The sequence below is a fragment of the Trichoplusia ni genome, chromosome 8 (assembly GCF_003590095.1).
Source record: "Trichoplusia ni isolate ovarian cell line Hi5 chromosome 8, tn1, whole genome shotgun sequence".
NCBI lineage: Eukaryota > Metazoa > Arthropoda > Insecta > Lepidoptera > Noctuidae > Trichoplusia > Trichoplusia ni.
The window spans coordinates 4,071,328-4,087,621 of NC_039485.1; the positions used below are offsets into that span (position 1 = coordinate 4,071,328).

At 33.4% G+C, this 16,294-nt stretch overlaps 1 protein-coding gene across 1 annotated transcript in view; it reads right to left on the bottom strand.

Annotated features, from left to right (window-relative positions):
• LOC113496481 (cadherin-99C) overlaps positions 1-16,294 on the bottom strand; it is a 156,150-nt gene that overhangs the window by 57,326 nt on the left and 82,530 nt on the right. The window contains exon 3 of the mRNA XM_026875721.1: positions 6,312-6,370. The gene's annotated coding sequence lies outside the window, so the exon portion shown is untranslated. The remainder of the gene's footprint in view (positions 1-6,311; positions 6,371-16,294) is intronic.

Genomic DNA, 16,294 nt, shown 5'->3' on the forward strand with positions numbered 1-16,294 from the left:
ATAGGGGCATTCATGGCCTTTTGCACTTTACCAATTACATTTACCGAGCATACTCATAATATTCTTAATCCGTCTATTACATAAAACACTGCCTCAAAAGCAATCTGAAGTATCAAAGAAAGTTAATCTTGAGTTTTAATATAAGCACTCGTAAAATCAATAGGTACTTAGCAACATTATTTGCACTTACTATGTCACAATACAAACATATAAATTTCAAAGACGTAAGATATAAATTACGTAACGATTATTAAGATGTGATTAGGTTTGATACTTGTCGAAGTGGAAGCGAGATGCCTCTCTTCGCCACACTTTCAACAACTGGAACAGTGTGACTTGTAGGCAGAGGCCTTCTGTGATCGCCTATCAAAATAATTTATATCTGAGTAAAAATAGAACTCTAATACTTAAGTAGGTACTGCTCTCTATCTATTCTGACACACTATAATAATGTATTATGAGATATGAAGTTGATTCACAGATTTTTACCCCACTTTGTATTTATTTACACCACCGCTTGGTTGACTGGTAGATAATGCCTGTGGTATTAATTTCACCATTGTACTTATGTTTATAAAGAATATTTTCTTAAACATAAGTTATTACATAAATTTGTTCTTATTCCACCTATTTCAAGAGTCTCGCACTTGGTCGATTTTAGTTCAATCAATTGATATCTAAAATACATGTTCACATTATATGTAAGGTGTTGATCAATCATATTTGTATGAGCAAATGTAATGGTCTGACTTGTAGGTCACATGTTGAGGCATCTTCATTAAAAGTCAGTGAGCGGTGAGCTTTTGAGGTGTAATTGAAGATTTCATATATTACTATGATGACCTGAATTTTGTTGAGTATTTCATTAGTTATCTTAGCAAAAAGTCGCCAGTTTTTATAACATTTATATTAGTTAGTATGTATTATCAATTATGTATGTTACATAAATTGTAGTTACATTTTTTCTTTTTTGTCCAGTGTTTTCTTTCGTTGTTTATTTGCATTAACGTAATTTAATTCTTTAACACAAAATATTTTTTGTCTTCGTATTTTGTTTTCAATCATGTGAAAGAAACTGAAGGGTGGGCGAAACTGGGTGCTGTCCAATGTAAATGGTGTTGACCTTCAAAAAGTGCTACTTAGTAGCCTAATTTGAATACATGAATTTTGATTTTTGATTTTGATTTTAATTCTTGTTTTATAGGGTTAGGTAAGAAAGGGCGAATTAGCAGCAAGTGCTTTACTTAAATCGGGTGATTTGAGTATAGCCTGTTTTTGCCTGGCGTGCTAAACGCACTGCGCTTACTAACGACCTCCTTAAACGCCGATATTAAGCATTTACTTGCTAATATGATAATTATAGGGTTGTTTTGTGGGAAAAATAAGTTAAAGGATTATAAATATTTACTAATAAAGCACTTTGAAGATATAAGTTACTTAAACGGAGAGTATTTTTTACAACATTTTATTTCAGTATTGCAACAGGATGGTTTGCAGCTGCCAGTATTGTGAAGTTGGGAATCATCAGGATCAGTTACGGACGACAAAATAGGCTAGTAAGCAATTTCTTTGCGATTTCTTTTGATTACAAAATATTCATTTGATAGACAGTGAGTAGGACACGCCAGTACCTACTTTGCATTAACACCTAGTTAAAAGATATTAGCCCCGACTTATCTAAATAAGTATTTAGTTAGCCGATATAAAATTACATTGCAGCTTTTAAACAAATCATTGAGGCAGTGATAATAAATTCCTTAGTCACGGTCACTTTAAGAATTATCTAAATTGATGCAAAATGTAAGTAGTTTTAGTTTACTTGGCGAATTGTTAAAATAATTACGTCATTTTGATAAAAGCGAATTTGTCGATCAACGTAGGTGGGCGTTCTAATGAATCGATTTCGTTACTCGAATCGAATTCCGATTAGGATTGGCGTAAAATTGTTAAATGAATTTTCAATATTATTTATTTCGAGTGCCAATACTGAGAGCTTTAAGAAATTCTCGCTGTGTTCTGTTTGCTGTAAAAGTAGGTCTGTTGATGTTGCGGAAGTGAGACAACCACTATCTGAAATATAATGCGCTGTCTCGCTTACAAAATGGACGCACTCATGCTTTAAAGCCCATGTAGTACACTGAATTGTGCGGTTTCTAAAGTTTGGTCAAACGTCAGTGTATTTCTATCGCTAAACAATATTTGGTACGAGAGGTTTAATAAAGTCGCATTGTTTCAAAGTTAACCGTCAAAGATTAGAAAGTGAATAACGTGTCAATTTTTAACAATAATTGTGACGTTATTTCTGCTTTTTAGTTTCATAAATTAGTCTTCCCGCAGCGTTAGCGTTCGGAGAAATGTAACTAGTCGTAGGTACTATTTTACTACGATTTACAATTAAGTATTCGTATTAGGAATATTAAATTTAAACAGGTATATAAGTGCCACAGTACTTTCGAATTAAAACAAAAACTGTCATTCTATGCTTTAACTGTTGTAATATGTTTTGTCATAATGTTTCCGTGTAACAACGAATCAGGTTTATAAGACCAATCCAAAATATTTCGTTTCATTAGCTTATCTATATAGAGATCACCCAAAATTCGGTTACGAGGACATTATATTACGGAAGATAAAATAAGTAAGAATTTCAAAACAAAACGATTGAATTCATAAATAAAATAGCAATCCAGAAATCTATATCTATACTAATATATAAAGCTGAAGAGTTTGTTTGTTTGTTTGAACGCGCTAATCTCAGAACTTCTGGTCCAAATTGAAAAAATATTTTTGTGTTGAATAGACCATTCATCGAGGAAGGCTTTTGGGCTATAATCTATACTAATATATAAAGCTGAAGAGTTTATTTTTTTGTTTGAACGCGCTAATCTCAGGAACTACTGGTCGAAATTGAAAAATTCTTTTTGTGTTGAATAGACCTGAAGGCTTTAGGCTATAAACAATTACGCTGCGACTAATAGGAGCGAAGATACAATGGAAAATGTGAAAAAAACAGGGCAGTTATAAATCATAACTTATATCTTCTACCCATGGGGACGAAGTCGCGGGCAACAGCTAGTTGGTAATATATATACTCGTAATCACGGAAAACTAAGCTTTTATCGTAAGACGCGGCCGCGGGCAAGCGAGTATTTCATAAATCCATACATATCGTCTCGAGACAAGTTGTTTAAGTGCCCGATAACACGTTCACACAGACCGACTGATCAATAAACTTGCAGTTTTATAACCACAGATTAATCTTAAACTGGAGCGCGTTTCTGTATAGTTGGCAATGCAAGTCACAATCAGATTTCGGAAAGTATTTGTGTCGAAGCGTTATAATTTGTATGGAGAAAGGTGTCTTATATAATGAATTTATGCTGTGATACTAATTTCAACCCTTTTTTTAGATTATTCTTTTCTACTACTTTCGCACCCCGTCATAAGTACTAAAAATCTGATAAATATACAGTTAGATAGTTAGATCCAGACAGAACAAATGATCGTGCTCATCACAAAAGCATTCGGGAATCGAACCCACTACCTAATGTATTTCACAACAGGCAAACACAATGGCATGGGGAATCTGAATCACGATAAACTTTTGTTCTTGACTGTACTGACACGTGTTACACACAAAGTTTACGTAACAAAGATTTTTATATACCGCGATAATCATGTTTAATTGGCTGATAACGGTGAGGGTGATAAGATAAGCCAGACCCAGTTAGCCAATGATAGGACGTTGACATACTGTGACTAGGCTTGGCGAGCTTTCTTAGACACAGACTTTTGTCGCCAGTTGAAAGTCGATTGTATGATTTTACTCTTAACATTTCACAAATCACACATTGACCTTACTACTTAGGCATACATTACAAAATACCTAACAACTTTACAACAAAAGCGTCACGACATCGTGACACTACACTAAAGGGTGCACGGTAACAATAGCCAAGTAATTCACAAATTATTTATGTATCGATAAACAGAGGCCTTAACTAAAAGCCGTAATTAAACAAGGAGGTACGACGTATTTGTTAAATAGATCATAAATACATCTAAATTTATAAGTTAATATTAATTATGGTTATAGTTGCGTATTTACATTATTATTATCCGTCATAAATAAATGTTTAATGATTGGCGTAATTAGGTAGGTAATTTAGTATTTTATGGCAAGCTTAATTTTAAATTGATTAGTGACTTTCATTTAAAGGGACCAGGTTTGACAATCCGCAGAGGTGGCGTGGTGATTGGGCTGTGTCTTATTTTTTAATTTTAAACGGAAAAGACAACTAAGCTGTTGGTATTGTAATATGACACGCTGTTTTAGCTGTTTATCTTATGTGTGCAATAATAACATCACTTCCGTATATTAAACCAGAAAGTTCCGTAAATTTAACCTTTTAGCCAAAACAAGTATGTCGTAATCCAATCTTGTATTTAATACAGTAACACTTCATTCCATATCCGAAAACATTACACACTATTTTTCTAATGATATCATCAAAACTACTCAATAAATATGTTAAGACAGTATAAATATATTGAAAGAGGTTAAATTATACAAATGTAGTAAGGCTTATAAAGGTAGTCGAACTGTCAAGACGATTATATCTATAAGACTAAATAAAACCGTAAAATATAATAATCTTTATATCTTGTTCTCATACTGACTTTACACTACGATACTCAACGCATGGAGTATTCAACTTTTAAAGGTGGAATATTAAGGTTTTTCATACACTAAGTAACGAAATCGAATTAATTTAATTTAAAACACAACAAACATTTTTTGCCATACAAATGAAATCTACGTGGAAAACATGGGGTTTAAATTCTCAACTGACACTCACTCTGATTCTCTAACTAACCTAATGCGGACATAGAATTTCATGAGTATCGGTCAAGCCATTTCGGAAGAGTTTAACTAAAAAGACTTCATCACGAAAATGTTTTATATTAGAAGATATACCTTAATGCAGTCAGAGCGAGATCAAACTATAACAGCTTTCGCAGACGGTTCCATAAAACTTATAGAATTGATACATTCGACATTAGTGCCTAAGGTCGTCTTTTAAAAAGTGCATAAGCGACTTGTTATTGTTGAACTTTTTACTTTCCGAGGATATAATAGTTTCGGGCGAATAGTGCATTACAAAATTATGGTGTGCCAGATTCGCCCGCTGTTTATTGCTGTAATTGTAAAATATTTGCTGTAAATTTTTCTCGGGCGAATCTGCCCCTAAAAATATTCAAAATTAAAAGTAGTAGATTTTCGAATTTCGTTAAAATCGACTACTAACCAGACAATAACGGAAACAAAACTAATGAACACAGAATAGTGTCCTAAGACAAGAAAATTGTCCCATTTGTAGTACTTGTAAATAAATGTCATTGTGTACACAGGGCTTTAGTCAGTGTAATCTTTAATAATCCCACGTCATCAAATTTCACAGCCGATTCGAATATGACTTGATCCCAAAGGAAATGTCGTAAAATATCATATCAAGACTAAGGTCAAGGTTTTATTGAATATATTATTATTACAAGTTGTAAAAGTTTTGAATTTCAATTTATTTCTATTTCAATGTTATTTTATTTTGTATCGAGTTTCGTTACGTCTTCTTTATAATAATATACGTAATATCAACCTGTTTGACTGTTGCTATGCTAAGGTCGAAGGCCTTATAGCTTCATTAAACACTAGATGGTAGGTTTAGATCAAGATTATCGCTTGTTTGTAACATACATCAAATTAGCTGTAATGGGTAATTTTGTATGCGATACGAACGTTAACGTTACTTAATGCAAAATTCGTATTAATTAAAATCATATTTTATCATATCGAAAGATAGACTGGCAGTCTACAGTTAGTGAGAGCTGTAATCGGCTTTATAACATTTTTGTTTTATGTCGCCTGTTTTTGATCCCACTGCTGGGCAAAGGCCTCCCCTTTTCTCTTCCGCACCTCTCTATTCTTTGCAAGTCCGGCCATTTTATAACAATTGGTAGATTATTATTAAAACTGATGTGTATAATCACAAAAATTTGGTCATGGGCCAAAACAGGACTTTCTACAAATTTAAGGATGACCGGTTTTTTATAGCACAATCACGTCCAATCTGACCGTATTATCCATTCAAACAAAAAAGAATCTATAATTCACACTATCCTGTTTCAAACCAGCTTTGCGTTCAACATCTACATAGATCAAGTCTATTAATGCCAGCTAACTGCGCGTGTCGAATCGAAAACGAATTGTTCACAGCACAAATACAAGTTACATAATCTAAAAGTGTACTTACGCAGAAATTATGACGCCTAAATGTTCGCATTACTCAAATTATGCTTCCTTTCCGTTCATCTGAAACAAAAAACGTATAAACTTTATTTATGGAACTATAAAGTGACTGTAAAATATACAAGAAGGTGAGAAATTAGTGGCCAGTTTGGGCAGTGTCAGTTTAACCCATTAAAACCTTTTATTATAGAGGTGCTTGTATCTATAAATAAATCAGGTAAAGCCCACCGTCGCGTTTGAATATTTACTTCACAATTAAGAACAGACTCAGGAAGAGTCATTTATTATCCGGATAACAGCCGTGACTTAAAGTCTCAATCAAGTTTGTTTCCTTTAGTAACAAAGAGACAAAACATGCAGACATGGACATGAAAATAACAAAAGCAATTTGCGGAACATATCCAGTTATACAAGGCAATTCTCATTATCAAACCACGTACTTGCCAAAGCAACGAAAGTCAACATTCCAAGAACCCATAGCTTCCTATGGCAACAAAAAGTCGTTGCATCATGATCCTTTAGGTCAGCTCCCAACATTGTCTAACCACAATGGCAATTGTGAGAAAGAATCGCTAAGCGAACAATAGAACCGAGTCAGCAATTAGCAATACCAATTAAATATTTGTTTAGATAGCATATTTGTGTGGCCGATCTGTTGCAGCTAAATGAATGGATGGACGGTGAAATTGTAAGCAATTGTTTGTAATCATGTTTTGATTGGCGTGAAATACCTTCTTGTAATTCGTTTTGTTATTGTTCGACGGCTCCAAACGGAACAATACTGGCGCTGAGCGCGTTCATTTGTTTCGGAGATCAACTTCATTTGAGACTTGATAAATTGAAAAGAATTAATCGAAAATTAGAAAGCTGAGAGCAACTAGACTAGTTTCTATTACACTAGATTGGATGAAACCAGAAACTGGATTGAACAAAAAACGGCAATAAATGACACATCGTAAGTGTATCAAAAATAACGTAGCAATTTCAAATCGCACTTTACGATCGATTTAATGGGCAGGTGGGACCAATTATGCTCGAAGGCTTAATTTAATTACTTAAGTTTCTACAAAAACATCGTTTTAGATTAGGGAAAATTACATCATTAAATTTAAGAGTCGTTGCTGCATGTATATAGGTATAATGAAAACTATTCAAAATAAATGACCAATAAAAAACGATACACGAAAGTATGAAATATGAGCTTCATAAAACTTTCAATAAGATTAAAGAACTATAATTCAATTGTTTCTTCTTAATGAAACAAATAAAACGACGGATGAAATTATAGTGTGTGGAAATGATACTAACAATTGAAGATGATCAATTTCAGTAACTATAGGCTGTGTTAATTGATTACCTGAAGGAATGTTCAAGTGATATATCGCATCGAGTATCCGAGCAAATGGAAGACAAACAGTAATAAGCATCATTTAGTTTATAGACAAAGTTAATAGAAATGAACCCTCGGGACTATAAAATGGGGATACAACCTCCAGTGTTAATTCTGGTTATGAACTAAGTGTGTTTCGTCTAAATCAGTTCAGCGGTTTTTGAGTGAAAGAGGAACAAACATTCTTACATCCATACACACTAACTTTTCCGTTTATAATCTTAGTAGGGTTAATCGCTTTAAAATAATTATAATGAACCTTTACTCTGAACAGGAAAATAAGAGATAATAAATATTGAAAGCATGTTTCTACTGTTCATAAGTCTTGTGTTTTAAGAGGCACAGAGAAATGAAAGTTAACGGGCACATACATTGTAAACTTTACACGTTACAGTACGACATATACTAAGGGAGAATATATACAAAGTTTATGTTAAAAAATAAATCAATATTATTATTACCTAAAAGCTTGAGACATACTAAAAGAAATTGTTGGTTTCCTTTTTACGCAGGCATAATTTTTGTTACATTACTGCGTAAGATGCTATAGGAATGAAAAGTGTGGCATTTGCAAACTCATTTCTCAACATCAACATACTTCAAAATGCAGGACGTATTTTGTCAATAAAATAAACAACGTTCTTTATCCGTACAAGGGATAAAATATGAATGATAAATAAACAATACATAAAAGAGCAGCATAACCACCCTTGCATAAGTGATGTCAATGTTTCGGAGTTGCGTAGGCGCACCCTGGCCGCGTGGGTGTGGGAACCGGTCCACATGACTCACTTATTGGACAATAATTTTGGTGGTAAGACCGTTACGTCACGGATTTAATAGGAAAAGGGTAGAATTTAATGCATCTGCTGACCGTATAAAACTATGAACTGATGTTGAGGCTGTTAAATCTCAATTTGCATAAAGTACAGCTTCTACTATGTTATGTCAAAGTAAGACTCTTGCAATTGTGGGAGCGGGATGACACTCTACATCGTGTATAGCTCTGACTTCCACAGCTACAATCGTTTATCTCAGAGATGTCATGGTAGAGGTTTTAGTGGTAAAATACGGTGCTGGTGCTAGTTTGACCGTCTATAAATTTGGTTTTTAATGGTGCGACTGCAGGTTGTAGAACAACAATTTAATTGAGTCAGGAGGATATAGTGGTGCTTAATTCTTTAGTGTTAAGACCTTCGTGTGCATAAAATTGTATGGAGTTTTAATAGGTATTGAACTTCAATGCGGTAGGCGGAGGACAGGGTACAGTGGTGCAACTTTTGGGAGGCCTATGTTTAACAGATGATGAATTTGTTTTGTTTTAGGGGTAGGTACAATTAAAATTGTTTGAACGATGAACAGTATTTCTCAAGTAATAATAGTAATACAGTAAAACTGAAGTATAATAATAGAATAATATATTCAGAAATTTGATCATTGCTACTGCCGTATATTTTATTACGTACCTACTAATTAATATCCTCCTCCTTAATATTCAGGTTTGTAATAATTAAGGTTTGGCAAAATCCGACTTAATATCAACATTTCAATGTAGTTTAATGTCATTAATTTTCTGGGAATAATAAACAAAATATAATGTATTAAAATACATTTCTTAATTATATTAAAAAAACTAACTAATACGTATAACCAAACTAAACAAAAGCCTCTTACTAAATTCCGATTAATTTATAACTCAGTGTGGTATTCAAGGAATTATTTAATTGCCACAATCAACGCGCATGTCATTGTAAACAAAAATTTCACGTTAATTAAAATAAAGCTTTTAGAATAAATATAAAACTTTATTTGTTGTTCTAATTATTAAGTTCTCGGTGTTCTTTCACATTTCGGTTACTTAATCATTGTGTATCTGTGATATACAACTTGGTGCCTGAGTCTAAGACGCTCTTAAATTAAACTGCCTCATACCTTTACATACCTTTAAAACGTTCACACATTCCTTCGTTTCCTTCGATCTTAGGAAGTGATAATTAATTGGCAATACGCATTTGAATTCGAAAAGATTTTGGTGCCTCCCTAGATTAGAACCTACGACATTTAACTTGGCAGACCAACCGTGACACCTATTCTATCACACGTTTAAATTGAGTTCGTGAATGAGCGGTAGTTTTATGGCTTGCTTCCTTTAGCAATTCATTTGAAATTTATAGTTGTCCTATGTAAAGTTATAAACTTGCAATCCTGCCAGTATCATGTCTTCTAAAATCACATTTTTGCACTTACATAAGCGAGACAGCACTATATACTACGTAGCTTTATCTCGCTTCCACAACGGCGATCATTCGAACAGAGCTTACTAAGTTCTCAGGTCGAGCGAGCAATCAAAATCCCGTATATCATTTAATATTAACTATAAATGAAGATTGTGAAATGTAAATGTTTATTTATGAACTCAAACTAAAAGATCACGAATGTAACGATGGCACTGTCATCAATACACAATTAAAACTTTGATCTCAAAAGGAACTCTATCACAAAGTAGTAAGGTACATTTTCGCAAACGTTGACATAATCTAAAGATATGGCCGGTCATACAATTGTTCTCACACATCTCGTACTGAATCATCATAGTCGTGAAGATTCATACAACAAACTAGAATCGTATACAATTTCAATTTACTATGAGACCATCACCTCAGCTATCTATAAAAATGACGTGTTCAAAACAATAGCAAGAGCAATTCATCATTTGAAGCACTTGGAACTTACCCACTTACAAGAAATTGGACCACCTGAATACATCGCAATCGAGACGATTTTTTTGTAATCGAACACAAAATCGATTTAGGGTAACATTGAAAGAGAGTGTATTACAAAAACCATTACATTCACGTAGAATATAACACAAGTTAATCTTTGAAAATAGCTACTTTCAGCAGGTCTACCCTCGGAACGAAGAAGGACAAGAGAAATTTCCTCCGTAAAAGAAGATAGAGACCGTTCAAGCGCAAGTAGGACTTACGATACTGAGGGTTCCGTACAAATAAGCTAAATATTTGACCACAAAACAAAACGTATTACAAACATAGCTTTATCTTCACAGATAAAGCTATAAAAGACGGCTAAAAAACAGTCCAGTATTATCACACAACAACAACACCGGCAAGTATTATCAAATTATTCCAGCCGTTACAACATGAAACAGGAACAAACATACACACCCAAAACTTTCATCTTAACAACATCCAAATCGATTTAAGTTAACATCGATGTCGAGGACGAATAATCGAATACAAAGGTTTCTTTTTCGACTTTCGCTGCGTGGGTGAGAAGTGACATAAACAAAATCATTCAGACAAACATGAACAGGTTGAATAAATATGAACTGAATATGAATAGAATAGATTACAATACAAGATTTATTGATGCCACACCGGTAGTCACAAAGTATTTAGTTGGAAAGATCTCAATAGTCCATATTATGATTTCTTGAGTAAAGTAGTATCGTTACGTAAAAATATGGTGGTGCTTGTCATTGTTAGGAATATTCTTCTCAAATAAAAGTACATCATTGTATTTTTATAGAAATGCCAGTAATAGAAATAATGCACATTGTATTGATAGACTTCTTTGAATTTAACCTTATTGTGAGACTCCACTGTCTGTCCATATATTTTTCGTCTATCATAGAGATGCATCTCATCAACTGAAATAAATATTAACTTGAAATTTTCATAGAAGATGTACTTCCTCGTTGTTACACAAAAATATCGGGGTTTATCAACCGTACAGTCATAATACGATAGGCGACTAATTTATTTCACAAATTTGTTATTTTAAGATCGTCGACAGTCGTAATTCCGACTCGAATATGTCCATTAATATGCGCTTTAAGCGCAGACATCTTTCATATCTCCAAGTAAACCCTAAGGCATCCCAAACCCAAGTCATTCCAGACATCGGGAAAACGGAATCAAACCCAAAAGCCATCATATAAATGCTGCAAATAGTAAAGATATTAAGAAAATCTTGATACCAAAATTAATAGATCTGTGGTCAAAACTCAAAAGCTTATCTTCCAATTCAACCTATGACGATATCGATGATATGTCAAACATTTCAATAGAAAATCAGCTATGAATATTAAGATAATGTCAAAACGTAAATGTTTTGTAAGATTCATTTGCCACATAACTCGCTGTGACGTAGTATAGAGTTGTGAATGTCTAGATTTCTCGAGACTATCGATACTGATAACGTATTTCAATTATTTATTCGACGTTTGAGGTAAGTATTATTTGTTACGTTTATTTCTATTGTGAATTTTTGAAGATTGCTACATTTCTGAGGACACAAACCATTTTTTTTATTTTATATTTCTTATACATATTATAGTTATTTTATTCTCAAGTAAAATACTGAACTTCCCCCATTCACGCATTCACCCTGTTTAACTCCTTTGTAATAAAGAAGCATTATAGGTAATTCGTCTTTCACAGGATGAATTTATTAAGCAATATATTCAAGTGCTATCGCTTTTTGAAACAGAATGAATATTCTAAGTGGAAACAGCCGTTATTACGTTAAGCCTATTATACTTATATTCTCATCATTGTTTTGAAAACCATTGCGGTACTAAATGGCCCACTTAAAAAGTAGAACATTTTACAAACAACTAATTTAAATTCAGTGTTCATAAGATTTTTACTCTAAACTTCTTAAGTCATTATGACAGTCGATTATGCACAAAAGGTGAGTTTTGCTTCTTTTAGCTTTGAGGTACATTTAGCAATCTATTATTCAGAGAAGAAGATATTTTTAATATGTCCAATATTTTCAAATAGGTATTCGCCTAAATACATAGAACAAAGTATTGGATTATGTAAAAAAAAGACTCTCTTTCTCGTACTTCAGAATCATATTTTTTTATAAGCTTGCACTAAATCAAATTTTGCCCCAGTTCTCGGTATTAATAAAACATATCGGACATCAAAAAATGCTTTAATGAACGCAATAATTTGTTACTTTACCAAAATTATAAAATATGCTATCTATTACTCGTAAAGCATGGCAATTTGTACAGAAAGACAGGTACCAAGAAATCGATGCATAGTTGAACGACACATGCCAAACAATTGCTTGCACGATTCAATTTACGTACCCGATACTAAACCCTCGTAAAAAGTAGTGTCAAAGTTTAATTGATAGTGTTCAAGAAAAGTTTAAGAAACATTTACTGAAAGGAATGTCGTTACAAAGCGAATGTATCATTTTTTTTAACATGTCGACATTATTCTTAAAATCAACACTAACAAATGAATCACGAAAAAAAATAGTTTACCATATACTTCAACTGGTAAAATTCGAGAATTTATTTCGATTTTCAAAATGCACTACAAACTTAAAAACATTTGTAGATGTCAGTTGTTTTTTGGCCTGTACGTTCAGCGTTGTTATCTTGTAACAAGTTTTATATTTGCAAAAATCAAAACAGCTTTCTTTCTGATATTTTATATAAAATCTACAGACATTTTACTATCCTATAAATATATCACGTCGAAGCATTCCATCTGTCGAATAAATAGATACACAAACAACAAGAAACACATCTGAAAACTGTTGTACAACACCTTATAGAGCGATAAGTCTAAACCGAACAAGACATTATAAAAACAGTGTTTCATCCAATCCTGGTACTATTTCCTAATCCGTTAAGGCATGGAATACCGGCAAATCATACATGAACAAATAAAAGGGAAAGAGGAAGAGAGGTTCCTTACAAATAAGCAGGAGGAAAATGAGATTCCGAAAAGGATTTTTCCATCATCACTTTTATCATCATATTCACCAAGTTCTTTGTTGTTATAGTGCCAACAAAAATACATCATCTGTGAAAATTTTAACCGTCTAGCTATCATGGTTTGTGTCATACAGCCTAGTGACAGATGGAAGGACGGATGGACAGCGCAGCTTTAGTAATAAGGATTTTACCGTTTTTCTAAAGAACCCTAAAAAAGTAAATGTCGGCAAACTGAATACAGCAAGTGGCCAATTGACATTTCCTTCAAATGGAATTTTATCGAACCATTCTCTTGTCCTTTAGTTGGTCCTACAAGGCTCGCAGTTTTTTAACAAGCGCAAACAATACCGAGACATACGGGTAAGACGGCGAGGCAACAAAAAATAACTATTTGTTAAGAGAATTTCTTCTTGAATATTTTTTAGAGGTTACGTGGTTCAATGGTTAAAATAAATCTAAAAGCGGAGGCACCAATATTTAAACTTTCTTTCGATCGCGGACTCTCAGCAACCGCAGCTTTGAGGTAAAAATTTGGTGTTATTAAGTGTCTTAATCGTGGAAAGTTATAAGCATGCATGTATCATCACAAAAATATATCAGTATGCCTATCACACGGACGAAATTGTAAAGAGATTTTGCTTTAGATTCAAATCAAGCAAAAACTGCAGACTAAATCATACTAGTTTTTGCCGCACCATTACCCAATTAGTTTCAGTCAATAAATTTTGTCAACGAAACACCCACACACTCAATACCCATCATAAACTTCAAAAACTCGTCTGAATCTAATAAATTAAAGACATACACCTCCGAGCAAAAAACATCGCACGCGCTTGTTTTTCGAGTCAATTTAATTGATGGTCGCGCAGCCCCTATGTCATACATCGTTAAAAGCAAGTAACAGTATCCAGTTTGAATTGCGTAAAGACTTGCTTGTTGATAGGGACAAAAAAATACCGAATGCGAATACATATCAGTATGAAGTCGAACGACACGGGCCCGTTCACTTTTTGTGGTTACAGTAACTGGTATCGTTCAACGCCATTCATTGATTAATTGTTTGTATAACAATTATTGGAGAATTTTTTTGGTCTTTTCTTTCCGAATTACGAAATTAACGGTATGTTTAGGTCGATTCAGACGCTTGGTGTAAAATATGAATATTTAGTTGAATCTGGGGAAATTTTAAATCGACTATATCACTTTAGTTCGAATGAGGAAAGAAATAAAACTCTACCAAAAACTGAGCTATAAAAAACGTTTTCTGCAGTGTATTATTCCACCCATCTTTCCTGATGTTATAACTTCAAATTATCTAAAGAGAAAATAAATCAAAAGATAGTCTCGAAAGCAAAGAGACTGCACTAAAATCATGATATACCGGAGACTGTATTTAAAATAAACAAACTTTCGAAACTATGAATATTAATTACAATCAATCAAGTTTGTTAACTGGACGAAGCTAATTGGCACCACCTTACTTAACGAGAGAAGTTAATCCACAGGACTGGAAAGTTAGGTAGTATTGAGTGGTCTGCAAAAAGCTACCGTGACCGGTGAGCCGGGCTAATCTATCAGCCTGAATAATGTGTCTATCAGTCTTCTCAACTGACTCGGTAGAAAATGAGTGGGAGGACGCATTAGTCGAAAGGGGAATTTCGATTAATACTTGCTTAATACGTCCAGCTGCATTATTGCGTCAGTTATGTTGAATGATCACTTACATGTTCCGAACATTAATTACAAAACCACTGATTGAGTTGTTCAAGCTGATATATAATTCTCGTAAAGAACATGAGACGTTGAAATTAATGCAGAATGAAGCAAAAACAGTTGACGCTATCGAATACACGAATCAAATTAATAAAGCAACTTCTATTTTAACACTAGATATGTATAAAGGTGATATAATAGCTTTAGTTCCCGATTAGAATCAAGTGTCAGCAACAAACGGCAATAAATAAAACAAGAAATAGATGTTTACAATGGAATTTCGCGTTATACAAGAAACGTGATTTGCTGGTAAAATGCGAATCTCCCACGTTCGAACCATTGCATTGACATTTGAAAACAGAAGACAGACATCTTTGCACAACTGAACGACAAACTAGTTTATAGGTACACCAACAAAATGGGATGGGTCGTCTTCTACATAGGATTATGTATAAGTATTATGAAACTTTGTATCGAGGTTCCGGCTATGGCTGAATGCAGACAAAATACGACGGAATTGTTTGGAGTATCGTTCAGATGTTTCAGAGGTACACTATGCTTTGTAGTGGTGTTGTCTCAATGGATATTTCTTTTGTATTGAACTTGCGATCATAGACTTGAATAAAACTGGAATTGGAAATAGTGATAGATCGCGCGTGTTGCTTTTGGAGAAACAGCCAACATTAGCTGATGCATAAATGATTCAAATTATACTTTCATTAGTTGATGCATGGATAATAAAAATTATACTTTCTCAATACTTTTAGCGATTACATATTATTTTGCGTGTATTTCCGACAATTCTTTGAAATACCAGTTTTATAGTTGACCGGAACCCTAATCATGAGCTTTTCACCTTTCACGCTGAGAGCAAAGGCGTGCACAATCTCAAACACAATGGAATCGAACTAAAATATAATATTTAAATAAATGTGAAAGTCAAAATTGAAATATTACTTGGTCACGAATTTTGGTGAAATTCGACTAAGTTTACTCTTAACTCGAATAATTATATTGGTTATCCCTCAAAACTGCGCACGATCACCACTATAATTATAATCACGAATCATTAAAACAAAAAAACATATTGAAATAACTTGTTTACTTTACCATTCCAATA